This window comes from Lolium rigidum, chromosome 3 (assembly GCF_022539505.1).
Source record: "Lolium rigidum isolate FL_2022 chromosome 3, APGP_CSIRO_Lrig_0.1, whole genome shotgun sequence".
In the NCBI taxonomy this organism is placed as follows: Eukaryota; Viridiplantae; Streptophyta; class Magnoliopsida; order Poales; family Poaceae; genus Lolium; species Lolium rigidum.
In genome coordinates, this window is record NC_061510.1 from 159,867,056 (window position 1) to 159,883,106 (window position 16,051).

General features: G+C 42.4%; 3 non-coding genes across 3 annotated transcripts; all 3 read left to right on the forward strand.

Annotated features, from left to right (window-relative positions):
• Positions 1-7,339: 7,339 nt before the first annotated feature.
• LOC124704828 lies at positions 7,340-7,427 on the forward strand. Its single transcript, XR_007003707.1, has one exon. It is a non-coding gene; the product is annotated as a small nucleolar RNA Z196/R39/R59 family (small nucleolar RNA).
• A 35-nt stretch (positions 7,428-7,462) lies between these two features.
• LOC124704992 lies at positions 7,463-7,608 on the forward strand. The gene has a single exon (XR_007003844.1). It is a non-coding gene; the product is annotated as a small nucleolar RNA F1/F2/snoR5a (small nucleolar RNA).
• A 153-nt stretch (positions 7,609-7,761) lies between these two features.
• Positions 7,762-7,898, forward strand: LOC124705013. The gene has a single exon (XR_007003863.1). It is a non-coding gene; the product is annotated as a small nucleolar RNA snoR77 (small nucleolar RNA).
• Positions 7,899-16,051: the final 8,153 nt, after the last annotated feature.

Consider the following 16,051-nt stretch of genomic DNA (forward strand, 5'->3'; position numbering starts at 1 on the left):
ACCACCGGGGCATCCCCAAGCTTAGAGCTTTCACTCTCCTTGATCATATTGTATCATCCTCCTCTCTTGATCCTTGAAAACTTCCTCCACACCAAACTCGAAACAACTCATTAGAGGGTTAGTGCATAATAAAAATTAACATGTTCAGAGGTGACATAATCATTCTTAACACTTCTGGACATTGCATAAAGCTACTGGACATTAATGAAGCAAAGAAATTCATCCAACATAGCAAAAGAGGCAATGCGAAATAAAAGGCAGAATCTGTCAAAACAGAACAGTCCGTAAAGACGGATTTTATTGAGGCACCAGACTTGCTCAAATCAAAATGCCCAAATTGAATGAAAGTTGCGTACATATCTGAGGATCACGCACGTAAATTGGCATATTTTTCCGAGCTACCTACGGAGAGGCAGGTCGAAATTCGTGACAACAAAAAAATCATATTCTGCGCGAGTAATCCAAATCTAGTATGAACCTTACTATCAAAGACTTTACTTGGCACAACAATGCACAAAACTAAGATAAGGAAAGGTTGCTACAGTAGTAAACAACTTCCAAGACTCAAATATAAAACAAAATACTGTAGTAAAAACATGGGTTGTCTCCCATAAGCGCTTTTCTTTAACGCCTTTCAGCTAGGCGCAGAAAGTGTATATCAAGTGTTATCAAGAGATGATGCATCGACATCATAACTTGTTCTAATAATAGAATCAAAAGGTAGCTTCATTCTCTTTCTAGGGAAGTGTTCCATACCTTTCTTGAGAGGAAATTGATATTTAATATTACCTTCCTTCATATCAATGATAGCTCCAACAGTTCGAAGAAAAGGTCTTCCCAATATAATGAGGCAAGATGCATTGCATTCAATATCCAAGACAACAAAATCAACGGGGACAAGGTTATTGTTAACGGTAATGCGAACATTATCAACTCTCCCCAAAGGTTTCTTTATAGTATTATCAACAAGATTAACATCCAAATAACAATTCTTCAATGGTGGCAAGTCAAGCATATTATAAATTTTCTTAGGCATAACGGAAATACTTGCACCAAGATCACATAAAGCATTACAATCGAAGTCATTTACCTTCATCTTAATGATGGGCTCCCAACCATCCTCTAGCTTTCTAGGAATAGAAGTTTCAAGTTTTAGTTTCTCTTCTCTAGTTTTTATGAGAGCATTTGTAATATGTTTTGTGAAAGCCAAGTTTATAGCACTAGCATTAGGACTCTTAGCAAGTTTTTGTAAGAACTTTATAACTTCAGATATGTGGCAATCATCAAAATCCAAACCATTATAATCTAAAGCAATGGGATCATCATCCCCAATGTTGGAAAAAAATTCAGCAGTTTTATCACATGCAGTTTTAGCAGTTTCAGGCAATTGTGCAGGCTTTGCATTAGAAGTGGAAACATTGCCAACACCAATTATTTTACCATTGATAGTAGGAGGTGCAGCAACATGTGAAGCATTAACATTACTAGTGGTGGTAATAGTCCAAACTTTAGCTACATTGTTCTCTTTAGCAAGTTTTTCATTTTCTTCTCTTTCCCACCTAGCATGCAATTCGGCCATCAATCTAATATTCTCATTAATTCTAACTTGGATGGCATTTGCTGTAGTAACAATTTTATTTTCAATATCCTTACTAGGCATAACTTTCGATTTCAAAAGATCAACATCAGAGGCAAGACTATCAACCTTAGAAGCGAGAATATCAATTTTATTGAGCTTTTCCTCAACGAATTTGTTAAAAGCAATTTGTGTACTAATAAATTCTTTAAGCATAGCTTCAAGTCCAGGGGGTGTGTTCCTATTATTGTTGTAAGAATTCCCATAAGAATTACCATAACCGTTACCATTATTATAAGGATATGGCCTATAGTTGTTACTAGAATTGTTCCGATAAGCATTGTTGTTGAAATTATTATTTTTAATGAAGTTCACATCAACATGTTCTTCTTGGGCAACCAATGAAGCTAAAGGAACGTTATTAGGATCAACATTAGTCCTATCATTCACAAGCATAGACATAATAGCATCAATCTTATCACTCAAGGAAGAGGTTTCTTCGACAGCAACATTGTGGAGCTCTTTCCGTGTGCCATTCAGAGTAATTAATCATCATATTATCAAGGAGCTTTATTGCTTCACCAAGAGTGATGGACATAAAAGTACCTCCAGCAGCTGAATCCAATAGGTTCCGCGAAGAAAAGTTCAGTCCTGTTAAAAGGTTTGGATGATCATCCAAGTAGGCAGTCCATGGGTTGGGCAATTTTTAACCAAAGATTTCATTCTTTCCCAAGCTTGTGCAACATGCTCATTATCCAATTGTTTAAAATTCATTATGCTACTCCTCAAAGATATAATTTTAGCAGGGGGATAGTATCTACCAATAAAAGCATCCTTGCATTTAGTCCAAGAATCAATACTATTTCTAGGCAGAGATAGCAACCAATCTTTAGCTCTTCCTCTTAATGAGAAAGGAAACAATTTTAATTTTATAATGTCACCATCTACATCTTTATACTTTTGCATTTCACACAATTCAACAAAATTATTGAGATGGGCAGCAATATCGTCAGAACTAACACCAGAAAATTGCTCTCGCATAACAAGATTCAGTAAAGCAGGTTTAATTTCAAAAAATTCTGCTGTAGTAGCAGGTGGAGCAATAGGTGTGCATAAGAAATCATTATTATTTGTGGTTGTGAAGTCACACAACTTAGTATTTTCAGGAGTAGCCATTTTAGCAGTAGTAAATAAAGCAAAAATAAATAAATGCAAGTAACTATTTTTTGTGTGTTTTTGATATAGAGTGCAAGAAAGTAAATAAAGTAAAGCTAGCAACAAATTTTTTGTGTTTTGATATAATGCAGCAAACAAAGTAGTAAATAAAATAAAGCAAGACAAAAACAAAGTAAAGAGATTGGATTGTGGAGACTCCCCTTGCAGCGTGTCTTGATCTCCCCGGCAACGGCGCCAGAAAAAGAGCTTGATACGCGTACAACACGCGTCCGTTGGGAACCCCAAGAGGAAGGTGTGATGCGTACGGCGGCAAGTTTTCCCTCGTGAAAGAAACCAAGGTTTGTCGAACCAGGAGGAGCCAAGAAGCACGTTGAAGGTTGATGGCGGCGAGATGTAGTGCGGCGCAACACCGGGGATTCCGGCGCCAACGTGGAACCTGCACAACACAACCAAAGTACTTTGCCCCAACGAAACAGTGAGGTTGTCAATCTCACCGGCTTGCTGTAACAAAGGATTAGATGTATAGTGTGGATGATAATTGTTTGCAAAGAACAGTAAAACAAGTATTGCAATAGATTGTATTCGATGTAAAAGAATGGACCGGGGTCCACAGTTCACTAGAGGTGTCTCTCCCATAAGATAAGTAGCATGTTGGGTGAACAAATTACAGTCGGGCAATTGACAAATAGAGAGGACATGACAATGCACATACATGATATAATGAATATTGTGAGATTTAATTGGGCATTACGACAAAGTACATAGACCGCTATCCAGACATGCATCTATGCCTAAAAAGTCCACCTTCGAGGTTATCATCCGAACCCCTTCCAGTATTAAGTTGCAAAACAACGGACAATTGCATTAAGTATGGTGTGTAATGTAATCAATAACTACATCCTCGGACATAGCATCAATGTTTTATCCCTAGTAGCAACAAGCACATCCACAACCTTAGAACTTTCATCACATCGTCCCGCATTTAATGGAGGCATGAACCCACTATCGAGCATAAATACTCCCTCTTGGAGTTAAGAGCAAAAACTTGGCCGGAGCCTCTACTAATAACGGAGAGCATGCAAGATCATAAAAAACACATAGGTAATAGATTGATAATCAACATAACATAGTATTCTCTATCCATCGGATCCCGACAAACACAACATATAGAATTACAGATAGATGATCTTGATCATGTTAGGCAGCTCACAAGATCCGACAATGAAGCACATGAGGAGAAGACAACCATCTAGCTACCGCTATGGACCCATAGTCCAGGGGTGAACTACCCACTCATCACTCCGGAGGCGACCATGGCGGTGAAGAGTCCTCCGGGAGATGATTCCCCTCTCCGGCGGGGTGCCGGAGGCGATCTCCGGAATCCCCCGAGATGGGATTGGCGGCGGCGGCGTCTCGCATGGGTTTTCTGTATCGTGGCTCTCGGTACTGGGGGTTTTGCGACGAAGGCTTTAAGTAGGCGGAAGGGCAACGCGGGGGGCCACACGAGGGCCCCACACACCAGAGTCGCGCGGCCAAGGGCCAGGCCGCGCCGCCCAGTGGTGTCGGCGCCTCGTGGCCCCACTTCCTTTCCCCCTCGGTCTTCTGGAAGCTTCGTGCAAAAATAGGACCCTGGGCGTTGATTTCGTCCAATTTCGAGAATATTTCCTTTGTAGAATTTCTGAAACCAAAAACAGCAGAAAACAGCAACTGGCTCTTCGGCATCTTGTTAATAGGTTAGTGCCAGAAAATGCATAAATACGACATATAATGTGTATAAAACATGTAGATATCATCAATAATGTGGCATGGAACATAAGAAATTATCGATAAGTCGGAGACGTATCAGGGTCCTCGAGCAAACTTAGACCTCGCCGGTGATGCATTTGCCACCATCTCCGGTTGCGTCCTTGCCATGGGGCAATGTAGAAAGGGCCTCCCGCCGGAGGTTGAAGGAGGGGGCGTCGGAAATTCCCGACGAAACCAGTAGATGATGGAGTACCACCCTAGCCACCCAAGAAGCTTGCTAGAGCAACATCACCCAAGAAGCTTGAAGAGGCCGACATAGTAAAAGAAAAGAAGTCGTCGATGCCAGCCCACCATCGAGAAGCTTCACAACTCCCCAACCTCAGACCCGCCACATCCCAGTCCACAACAAGGAGGCTACTCTCCTTGGAATCACCATGAAGCGAGAAGAAGAGCTCCATACCGTGGTCGCAATCGCCAAGTCTGCCGGATAAAAGGGCTTTATTGATGAAACTCCAGCAGAGCTCTCCCCGTCTTCTTCGGCTCTAACTACCGGAGCGCCGCGATTAGCAGAAGGTCCAGCAGCAAACACATGATCGAGCCCAACAGATCCAGTACCCATCTACTGGCATGAAGCCAAAGACCAACAGAATGCTGAAACTCAACACTAGACGTATACCTACGACTCCTACTATATATAGATATGAAACCGACACCTCTCCTTAGCCTTCTCCCGTCGGCGTTGCCGCCGATGAGGGCATTGGATCGGCTCTCGTAGTAGAAGTTGACTCTAGAAAGGGAGAGAACAGAGCGATCGGTCTGTTATAGTCTTAGAATATATTAGATAGTTGTGTTCAACAATCACATGGTCCTTTAAAAAAAGTAAACTATTCAGGCTATGTGTTTGCATTATGGTAGATAATATCATCGTAAGCTCATTTGGTCCATTGCTCGTGTTTATTTCAGTGTTTCCGTGATATGCATGTGCCAATTTTTGTAGCGAATCTTATATTAGCGGATTATAAACAATAGATCATAATTCAACAACTGAAGACTGAACTTTAATCTAATCATATTTTACGGGATTTAGTGGTTGGCTAACAAATTAATAACTTTTGTGTACATACATCTCTAATCATGGAATAACGAAGTGATGGCTTGCTTGTCCTTCTTGCTCTAACCCTCTTCCATTGATTTGTTGGTGTATATCGAGAAAAGAGATAACTAATCTTTTTTTAGGAAAACAGCAGGACCCTCCTGCGGGCTTTAATGATTGCAAACAATAATTACATCATTTTTTTTGCGAAAAGGACCGCCTATCTATTAATCATCATCAACAACAGTACAAAGAACGCAAAAAAGTAATAAAAAATACAAAATGGTCTTTAGACCACCTAACGGAGACTACGAACAGTGGCGCGAGGCGAAGGCGTGCCGCCGTCATTGCCCCTCCATCACCGGAGTTGTGCAAAGCTTGTCGAAGTAAATCTTGTTGTTGTAGACAGACGGGAAGTCGTCGTGCTAAGGCCCCAATGGACCAACACAACAGAGCAACAAGCAACGCTAATGATAAGAACCGTAGATCGGAAGTGCCAAACCTATGAGCACACTGACAAACACAAAGACGAACCGGATCCCAGGAGATCTACCGGATATAAAACTCCACACGCCCTTCGCTGGCACTAGGTGCACCACTAGATAGAGGATAGGATGGGGATGACCTTATTCTTCCATTAGGATGTAGCCGCCACTTCATTATCCCGAAGAAGACACTGAAAAACAACATAAAAAGAACAATAAACCTCCCACCGGTGAAGGGCCATGGTCCGCCACACCTCCAAGATCCTAAGACCGGCGGCGTCACTGACGAGAGGACGGAACGCTAGCTAGCTAGGTTTCAGAAGTCATCCCCTCTCTCCTGGAGCCCTATATGTTGCGTACCGGTTTGTTTTTTTCTAGAGTACCAAGATGATGAACAATAGTTTCACCGTTTATGAGATTGTTCAAAATAAAGCTAGCGGTTCATTGACCCAATTAGAAGACTCTTTATCTAAAAAACTAAACTTATCTAAATCATAAGCTACCTTATTTGCTTCCATCGAATAGAAATTAAAAGTAACATTTTCAATCATCGTCGCCATCGACAATGTCTGCATAAATTGGAGAGGCCTCGTTCCACCATATTGTCTCCCCCTTACAAGCTTGTATTGTCTCGGAAGAACCACACTTAGCAACGATCGTACTACATCCCATAGATGTTGCAAGGTTTTTTTTTTTTTTTTGCTGCTACATGAGAATCAATTTTTTTGTTGTTGTAAAAAAGAGAGAACCAATATTTGTTTGGTTGGAAAAAAGAGAGAACCAATCTGTCACGATGTGTCGAGGCCCAGATATGCATTTTTTATGTGGCTCTGTTACTGTCTGTGAGAGGAAAATGTACTACTCCGCACTTCTTAGGCCCATAACATCTAAAATTCGTAGCCCGGCCCAATATTTGTCCTTCCTCCCGTTTGGTGAGTTCCCCGTGCAAACCAGAAACCCTAGACGCCGCCGCCTATAAAATGAATCCTCCCCCACCTTCTATTGACAACCAGATCTGCTTGGCCAAGATCTATACTTCAGCTGCGATTTCTTCTCTTCTTTGCCATTTTCGTTTGCTTTTCGTCTTCATCTGCTTATTTTTCTCATTGAGTCGTTTCTACGGGGGTTGAAATGAGGAAAAACCTATCCATAACCAAATCTCTGCATCTTCAGATGATGAGAAACAACATGCACTACCATCTGATCTCGCCCCCCGTTTCCCCTTCCTCTTTTCGTCGGATTATCAATTTCGTTGTATCTAGATGCAATCGGTGATGAAGTCGTTTAATTGTGCTGAGTTCCTCTGTGATTATCTCAACAACAATCACCATCTTTCGGCTGAGAGATTGCAATATGTTTGTTCTCCATTCTCTGATGTTTAGATTGTTATGCCATGAGGTATCTGATGCTTGGTCTATCTTAATGGCCTTGTTTCTCGTTAGATTGGCAGACAGCGAGCAGGGAACGGGTTTTTGCGACACTGGCTGCTCCCATACCAGGAGCTTCCTGTTACTATACCCCCGTTTACAGTTTAGTCATGCCCCATCATATATCTTTATTTTGCAATAGTTTCTCTTGCTCTAATTGCTCAAGTCGTAATATTTCTCGGAACAAAGGTGTTGTCGTCACACATTAGAAACCTGGTTTGTGTACGAAAGATCTGTCCAATCCACGAGCAATGATTCAGGCAGCCCCTTTGTCAGATTACAGTGGTAATGGAGGTGTTGCGTTGCTCGGAGATTAAATCTTCTGCTCTTCAGATTGGCTGAGGGGGATGCTCTGCTTCCCTCCCTGAAGCCGGTCTAGTAGTCTTAAGAACAATCTTTCTTTTTCTCAGATTTAGCATCGTGAACATAAAGGCGGTGTATGAAATTGTTTTCTGTAACATCGAGCGATTATTCAGGGCGCCCAATTGTCAAATTACAAAGCGATTACCTTCATTAAATATTTCTCCCATCGAATTTGACCAAATCGAATCTTTCAAGTTCCCTTTTCTTTGTTGGAAGAAATGAAATTGATCCATATACTGTTATATCATAACCTCTAACGCTGAAATGGAATGATTAGCGACCAGATATTATCTAATTGCTAATTCTGTACACGGTCAAAATTAAGTTGCAGCTCCCTGTCGCAACGTGCAACGTCTAATTTGTATCAGATGGTCGCAGTGATAGCTTCACCATTCTATTAGTTGAAGTGCAGATCAAATAGCAGAACCCGAGTGTAAACTGGTCATTGTTGTTGAGCTTCACCTTTTATAAGGTTTTTCGGACATGTATCTATGAGAAATTAAGAAGAACAGAATGGAGAAGTTAGATGGGCATACACGATTCTATGCATCTTTACCTTTGTGTAGCGATCGAACTGAATAGAGTATCTTTGAAGTCTGGGCATAAAAATCGTACCTATTGATCGGTTACCTGTTTTAACCGGACGGAATATACATTTTGGGGATTACAATGCATTGAAGTCTATAGCAGTTCGGCTTGAAGTTGTAAACCATGAAGTCAGCGAAAATACCCAAAAAGGGGATGGATTATGTCTCCTTGTGTCGAACTCTCACTGCCTATTTGAATCCTCGATTCCCATTGTTGAATCTTGGTAAGGGTTTGCAGATCTTTGTGTACGGGTTAGGGCATGTACAATGGTGGTAGAGAAGGCATGACCCCGCCACATCAGCTCGAGAAGACGTTAGATATAAGCCATACAATGCATTATCTCTTACAGCCATCTTTAGCATTTAATATGAATAATTAAATTTTGGTAGGAATTTTTTTTGCTAAAGGAAGACATGGAGAAAATAGTTTTCCCTTATTTCCTAAGAGATGATCGCTTCAATAAGGGAAGACAACCTTCTCTCTCTCCTCCAACTAAGCAAAAATCTGATGTGGCGTCTCTAAGGGAAGTATAACATCACCCCCATTGTACATGCTAAGAGATGATCTTTGCTTTCCATCGCTGCTCTTGGTAGGGCATAGATGGAAGACTAGGAAGATTACGTTAGCTCTACAACCATATGAGAAAGTGGGTATAGGAATGAAGAATAGCAAACTGATGCTATAACAAGATGCCATTTATAATCATATACTTGAAACATGTACAATAGTTGGCTATAGGAATGAAGTAATTTACTAACATATGGACCATCTTCCACTCTCACTATTGCAAGAGCTGACTATTGTATAATAGCCGACCTCCCTTCTCTCTCCTCTTCTCTTTTTTCTCCAACTCATCTAAAATATATTATTTAATATTTTATAGTTAGCTAACTGGATTCTATTGTACCTCTTATTGCTAACATGCTTCATCATCTTAGCGGTGCTCACTTGGACTTCTAAATCCAGCACGATCAGATGCAACATGCAATGGCATGGTAATCTCACCTTATTTTAATGATGGCAAGAGTATGAGCACGTGATGTGTGCAACCAAACGATTATACGGTGTATGAGTAGAGTTATAAAAGGGTTGCACGCAACTAACCAAACGAACTAGGCATTGTTGCCCCACTGGTGCACAAAATTGCTTCGCGAGCAACCAAACAAGAAGCCACTTCGGCCCATGGCTTGTTTGTAGCCTACCCCACTAAGCCCAAAATTGAGGCCATGCCACCCCCTCCCCCACCACACCACACACACTATGCAATAACATTCTTTATGGGATCTACATTGAAAATTAAAGTGTCTAAATTTTTTTTAGAGCAATAGTTTTTATCACCATAGTAGTCAAGCAATTTAGTAGCAATAGAATTTAGCATTTCCAAGCCCAATTCTAATCTCATTCCTTCCTTTGATTCTCTATGTTTCCTAGCAATCTCAGCAGCATTGAAGTACATAAACAAGATGTCATTATAACAGGAGTATTTTTGGTATTTTCCATTTTCCAAAATAAAAGTACTAAAAGTAAACTAGCAATGCAAACAAGAATAGAACCTTAGCGCTACGCTCTCGGCAATAGCGCCAGAAAAGTATCTTGACAACCCCCAAGTGAAGGGGATCACCACAATACAATTCGATAAGTATTTGACTGTTGAACCCACGAGGAGTTGAAGGTAAACTAACTATTCTCTAAATCCCGATAACCCACTTATATGGCCTTCTACGCAAAGCTAGGAGATATGTTGTGTGTGTGTGTGAAGTGGTTTTTACTAAGAAACTACAAGTGCTGAAATTAAAATGCAAGACAAGTAAAGTGCAATAAAGTAAAATGCAATGAGATGAAGGGAAGGGAAGTGGTCTAACTCAAGAGAGCAATTGTTCAGGCAAATTTCTATTTCATTTGTGTGGTTGTCACAATTAGTGAAACTCATTATAGTCTTTTTAGTGTTTCTTCTAGAGAGGATCGAGCCATAGATAAGTGTAGTCATGTACATGTGCAAGTACACCCTAGTGATTGATCTTAAGGCCATCAGAATGTGCAAACAAATGAATTATTAAGACATGCATCTAAGAATGTCCAACCACCGCTGTAAGTTTAAAGGTCCCCATAATTGGACCACCCGTTAACATGCATCTAAAAATCGAGACAAGGTTTTTGTCACTCCAGCTATCCCTCATCCTATCAACATGCAACGATGATAACCTTATGCATCCCCTTGTCATATGTGTGCACTCATATATCAATACAAAAGATCATCATAGAAGATAACAAATACTTGTATGCAACCAACAAAAAACTATATAACAATTGTCATGAACAATTCACTACTCAAACATCAACATAGAGATAAAATACATCATGGGAAAACAATATATTGCATCATACATCATGTTTGCCAAGAGATTACAAAGGTGGATGATGAAGAGTTGTTGTAGATGTTGATGAAGTGATGAAGATGGTGCTGATGCCTTCACAAGAGGGGGGTGGAGTCCACCTGACAAGGTATTAACTTGTCAATGCCTACAAGTTGTAGACTAGGGTTTTTGTGAAAGTAGAGGGCAAGTAGATCTCGAGGGTTTCAGCCGGAAAAGTAATCGACTGCTAGAAAACTAGGGTTATATTGACAATGAAATCGATCCTTTCTTCGTCTCTCGACTCCCCCTTATATAAGAGGCGGAGCCGAGGGTTTCGTATTACACAAGTTACAAATTCCGGGAGACTCTTTGAGTTCGACCCGTAAAGTTACAAATTTCTTTATTCCTAATCTATCTCTTCTTTCCATAGTCGATGCTTTAATAGGCTTCTGGGCTTCGTATTCTTCGGGTTATGGGCCTTCAGTAATCCCCGGGTACCATCTTCGGCAGACCCATTGGGGATGCCTATGTCAGTAGCCCCCGAGATTTTGCTTGAATCGGAGAATCGAGTAAAATCTCCATCGTTACAATTAACACATGATTTCTTCGAGTCGCTAAATAATTTTCATCATATATTGTACAGGGATAATGGTAGATGGGGCTGGTTCATCTGACGGATCAGGTACCAGTTAACTGCTCTCGGGCAATCCCGCAAAAACCTACTTCAAGGTCAAGTTCCTGGACTTGACCTCGGTATACTGGTGTAATTCGACATGTGCCTCTTAAGGTCTTACCATATGCCGAACTCCAGTCATATTTTACCGGGTACCTAACGCGTCCGTTAGAATTTTTCTTCGCATCTGTTGATACGGAAAAAAGTAGCAGAGCACATTCATGTGCGATACCACGCCACGCAGGACGGATCCCGGGGTCTTACCTTCGTAAAATATTACGGCATTTAGAGATTTAACCGCGACTGAGGCGCTCTGAGAATATATTGTCGAGTGCCTTTTTTCGGCTGTTGGAATAGCACATTTATTCGAGTCATTTGATGACTTATTACCTTGACCTCCCGATGGGAGTATATGAAGAGTTATATTATAACTCGAAATATACTCAATTTGACTCCTTCAGTTTCATCGGGTACGCAACCAGCGTTCCCGATGGGAGTAGTACTTGGATGTAGGCTCACCTTTTTACCATCTTGTTGCTATATTGTCAACTTTCCTCTTTTTTTCATCTTTATCGGGTGCGCGACCAGCGCTCCCGATGGGAGTAGCCCCCGAGGCTACAGTCGAGTATTTATACTTGACTATAGGCTCACCTTTTTCTGTTTGAATCAATCTCCATATCAAACTTCCTATAAAAAGTAGCCCCCGAGCACTTGAACAAAAACTTGTATTTGATCAAAGGCTCTCGAAGTTATTTTGTCTGCATCATTAATACTCCTCTGTCGCCAATTTTCGAAGAACTGCAGTCGAAATTTCCATTACAGTGACATCAGCGCTGACGATGGCCACGAACGTTGTATTGGGAAGGTGCGGGTTCTGTCCTGTCACTGACCTGTGGGTCCCTAATACTGCGTCGCTTGACACGTTACGCAAGTGGGGGCACATGTCCTCCGCTTTTCCTGTCACGCGCGCTGTAGCGCCTGTTTAGTTACCTCACAGTAAAAAGACCCCTGTGCCCCTGTAGACACGTGTAAGGCATCGAATCCATTTCCTTTCCATGTAACGGTGCGATGAATCAATTCTTTCCTATAAACCATCTTCTTCTCCCTTACTCTTTCCCCTTCGCTGCGCCGTTGAAATCTCCTCTCTCTCCTTCGCCATTGCCATCCTCGAGCTCTGCTCACTTGCGCCGCCAAGCACTCTCCTTCTCCACCAAAGCTCGCTTCATGCCTCCGCGCACGAGGCTAGCCAAACACTCTGCCCCAAAAACCAACGCTGCCATGGAGGATGTGGAGATCTCCGGATGGGAGAGATCCAAACTCTCCAACCAAGACAAGAGGGGCCTCAAGAAGCTTGGCCTATTGAAGAAGGAGAACTCCCTCATCTTCCCCGGCGACGAGAGCGCTCCAAAGCCTCGAATCGGATATCGGGTAACCTTCATTGACCATCTTATCCGCGGTCCTTCCACCCCCGTCCATGAATTTCTTCATGGACTTCTGTTTGTTTATGGGATTCAGCTGCACCAGCTGACCCCAAATTCCATCCTCCATATCTCCCTTTTTATCACCCTCTGCGAATGCTTCCTCGGGACCCATTCCCATTGGGGCCTGTGGAAGCGTATCTTCTATCTTCGGCGCAACAACTCTCGCAGCGTTATCTATAATGTAGGCGGCGTGTGCATTTGTGTCCGACCCAGCGTAGATTATTTTGATGTCAAGTTTCCCGATTCCGTCCAAGGATGGCGCAAGAGGTGGTTGTACATCAAAGACGTATATGTCGGCAACCAGGAGTACGACATTACTCCTTTTGACGGTGCCACGAAAATCATCAAACGCCGGTCCTGGGACGCCGAAGCTTCTACCGAAGAAAAAACGGTTACCGAGGCTCTGATGAAACGCATCCACCAACTCCAGAATACCCACGGTAAAGAGCTGTCGGGTATTCAGATTACCGCTTACTTCCTTATGATCAAGGTGCAGCCTCTGCAGGCTCGCAAAAATCCCCTTTGGATGTATGATGGCGAGGAAGACGTCGATCGCATTTCCAAGGACCTTGCTGTGAAGGACTTGGAAAAGCTTATTCGACGTTTTTCTTCACTGAGCAAGAAATATGAGGTTCCAACCTCTTGTCGGGTGGAGCCATACAGCGGCAGACACCCCCTTCCCGAGGTAAATGATATTTCCTTCGAGTTGCTCTTTGCTTTTTTTCGAGTGCCTTATTTTTATTTTATATTTTGCGTATTCATCTATAAACTTGTCCCTGCAGAATCACCAAGTCCTCACTTCTCTTCCTCCCCTTCCCTAAGGCGGAGAGGCAGAGGAGCGAGCCATTGTCCACGACGACCCGCTGATGTCTACGGGAGCTTCTATTCTTGTAGACAGTGTTGGGCCTCCAAGAGCAGAGGTTTGTAGAACAGCAACAAGTTTCCCTTAAGTGGATCACCCAAGGTTTATCGATCTCAGGGAGGAAGAGGTCAAAGATATCCCTCTCATGCAACCCCGCAACCACAAAGCAAGAAGTCTCTTGTGTCCGCAACACACCTAATAGGTGCACTAGTTCGGCGAAGAGATAGTGAAATACAGGTGGTATGAATAAGTAGTAGCAACGGCACCGGAAAAGTGCTTTGCCCGGAGACAAGTAAACAAGCAGTAGTAAAGCAAGCAGTAGTAACGCGGTAGAAACGAGAAACAAGCAGCGATAGCGATATTTAGGAACAAGGCCTAGGGAATAGACTTTCACTAGTGGACACTCTCAACATTGATCACATAACGGAATAGATAAATGCATACTCTACACTCTTGTTGGATGATGAACACATTGCGTAGGATTACACGAACCCTCAATGCCGGAGTTAACAAGCTCCACAATTCAATGTTCATATTTAAATAACCTTAGAGTGCAAGAAAGATCAACACGACTAAACCAAGTACTAACACAGCATGCACACTCGTCACCTTCACGCTATGTAGGAGGAATAGATCACATCAATACTATCATAGCAATAGTTAACTTCACAATCTACAAGAGATCATGATCATAGCATACGCCAAGTACTAACACGGATGCACACACTGTCACCATTACACCGTGCAGGAGGAATAAAACTACTTTAATAACATCACTAGAGTAGCACATAGATAAATTGTGATACAAAACACATTGCAATCATAAAGGGATATAAATAAGCACTTCACTACGCCATTCATAACAGTGAGTAAGTATTCTGTGAAATATAGCCTAAGAGACCCACACGGTGCACACACTGTCACCTTTACACACGTGGGACAAGGAGTCTCCGGAGATCACATAAGTAAAACTCACTTGACTAGCACAATGACATCTAGATTACAAGCATCATCATATGAATCTCAATCATGTAAGGCAACTCATGAGATTATTGTATTGAAGTACATAGGAGAGAGATGAACCACATAGCTACCGGTACAGCCCCGAGCCTCGATGGAGAACTACTCCCTCCTCATGGGAGCAGCAGCGGTGATGAAGATGGCGATGAAGATGGCAGCGGTGTCGATGGAGATGGCAGCGGTGTCGATGGAGAAGCCTTCCGGGGGCACTTCCCCGCTCCGGCAGGTGCCGGAACGAGACTCCTGTCCCCCGCATCTTGGCTTCGCGATGGCGGCGGCTCCGGAAGGTTTCCGTGGGTTTCGTCCTTCGTAATAGGGTTTTCGCGACGGAGGCTTTAAATAGGCGGAAGGGCAGCCTCGGAGGGGGCTCGGGGCCACCACACCATAGGGCGGCGCGGCCCCCCTCCGGCCGCGCCGGGGTGTGGTGTGGGGCCCCCGTGGCTTCCTCCGGCGGCTCTCGGGTGTTCTCGGATGGTTCCGGGAAAAATAGGAACCCGGGTCTTGATTCGTCCGATTCCGAGAATATTTCGTTACTAGGATTTCTGAAACCAAAAACAGCGTAAAAACAGAACCGGCACTTCGGCATCTTGTTAATAGGTTAGTTCCGGAAAATGCACGAATATGACATAAAGTGTGCATAAAACATGTAGGTATCATCAATAATATGGCATAGAACATAAGAAATTATCGATACGTCGGAGACGTATCAAGCATCCCCAAGCTTAGTTCTGCTCGTCCCGAGCAAGTAAAACGATAACAAAGATAATTTCTGAAGTGACATGCCATCATAACCTTGATCATACTATTTGTAAACATATGTAGTGGATGCAGCGATCAGAACAATGGTAATGACATGAGTAAACAAGTGAATCATAAAGCAAAGACTTTTCATGAATAGTACTTCAAGACAAGCATTAATAAGTCTTGCATAAGAGTTAACTCATAAAGCAATAAATCAAAGTAAAGGCATTGAAGCAACACAAAGGAAGATTAAGTTTCAGCGGCTGCTTTCAACTTGTAACATGTATATCTCATGGATAATTGTCAACATAGAGTAATATAACAAGTACAATATGCAAGTATGTAGGAATCAATGCACAGTTCACACAAGTGTTTGCTTCTTGAGGTGGAGAGAGATAGGTGAACTGACTCAACATAAAAGTAAAAGAATGGTCCTTCAAAGAGGAAAGCATCGATTGCTATATTT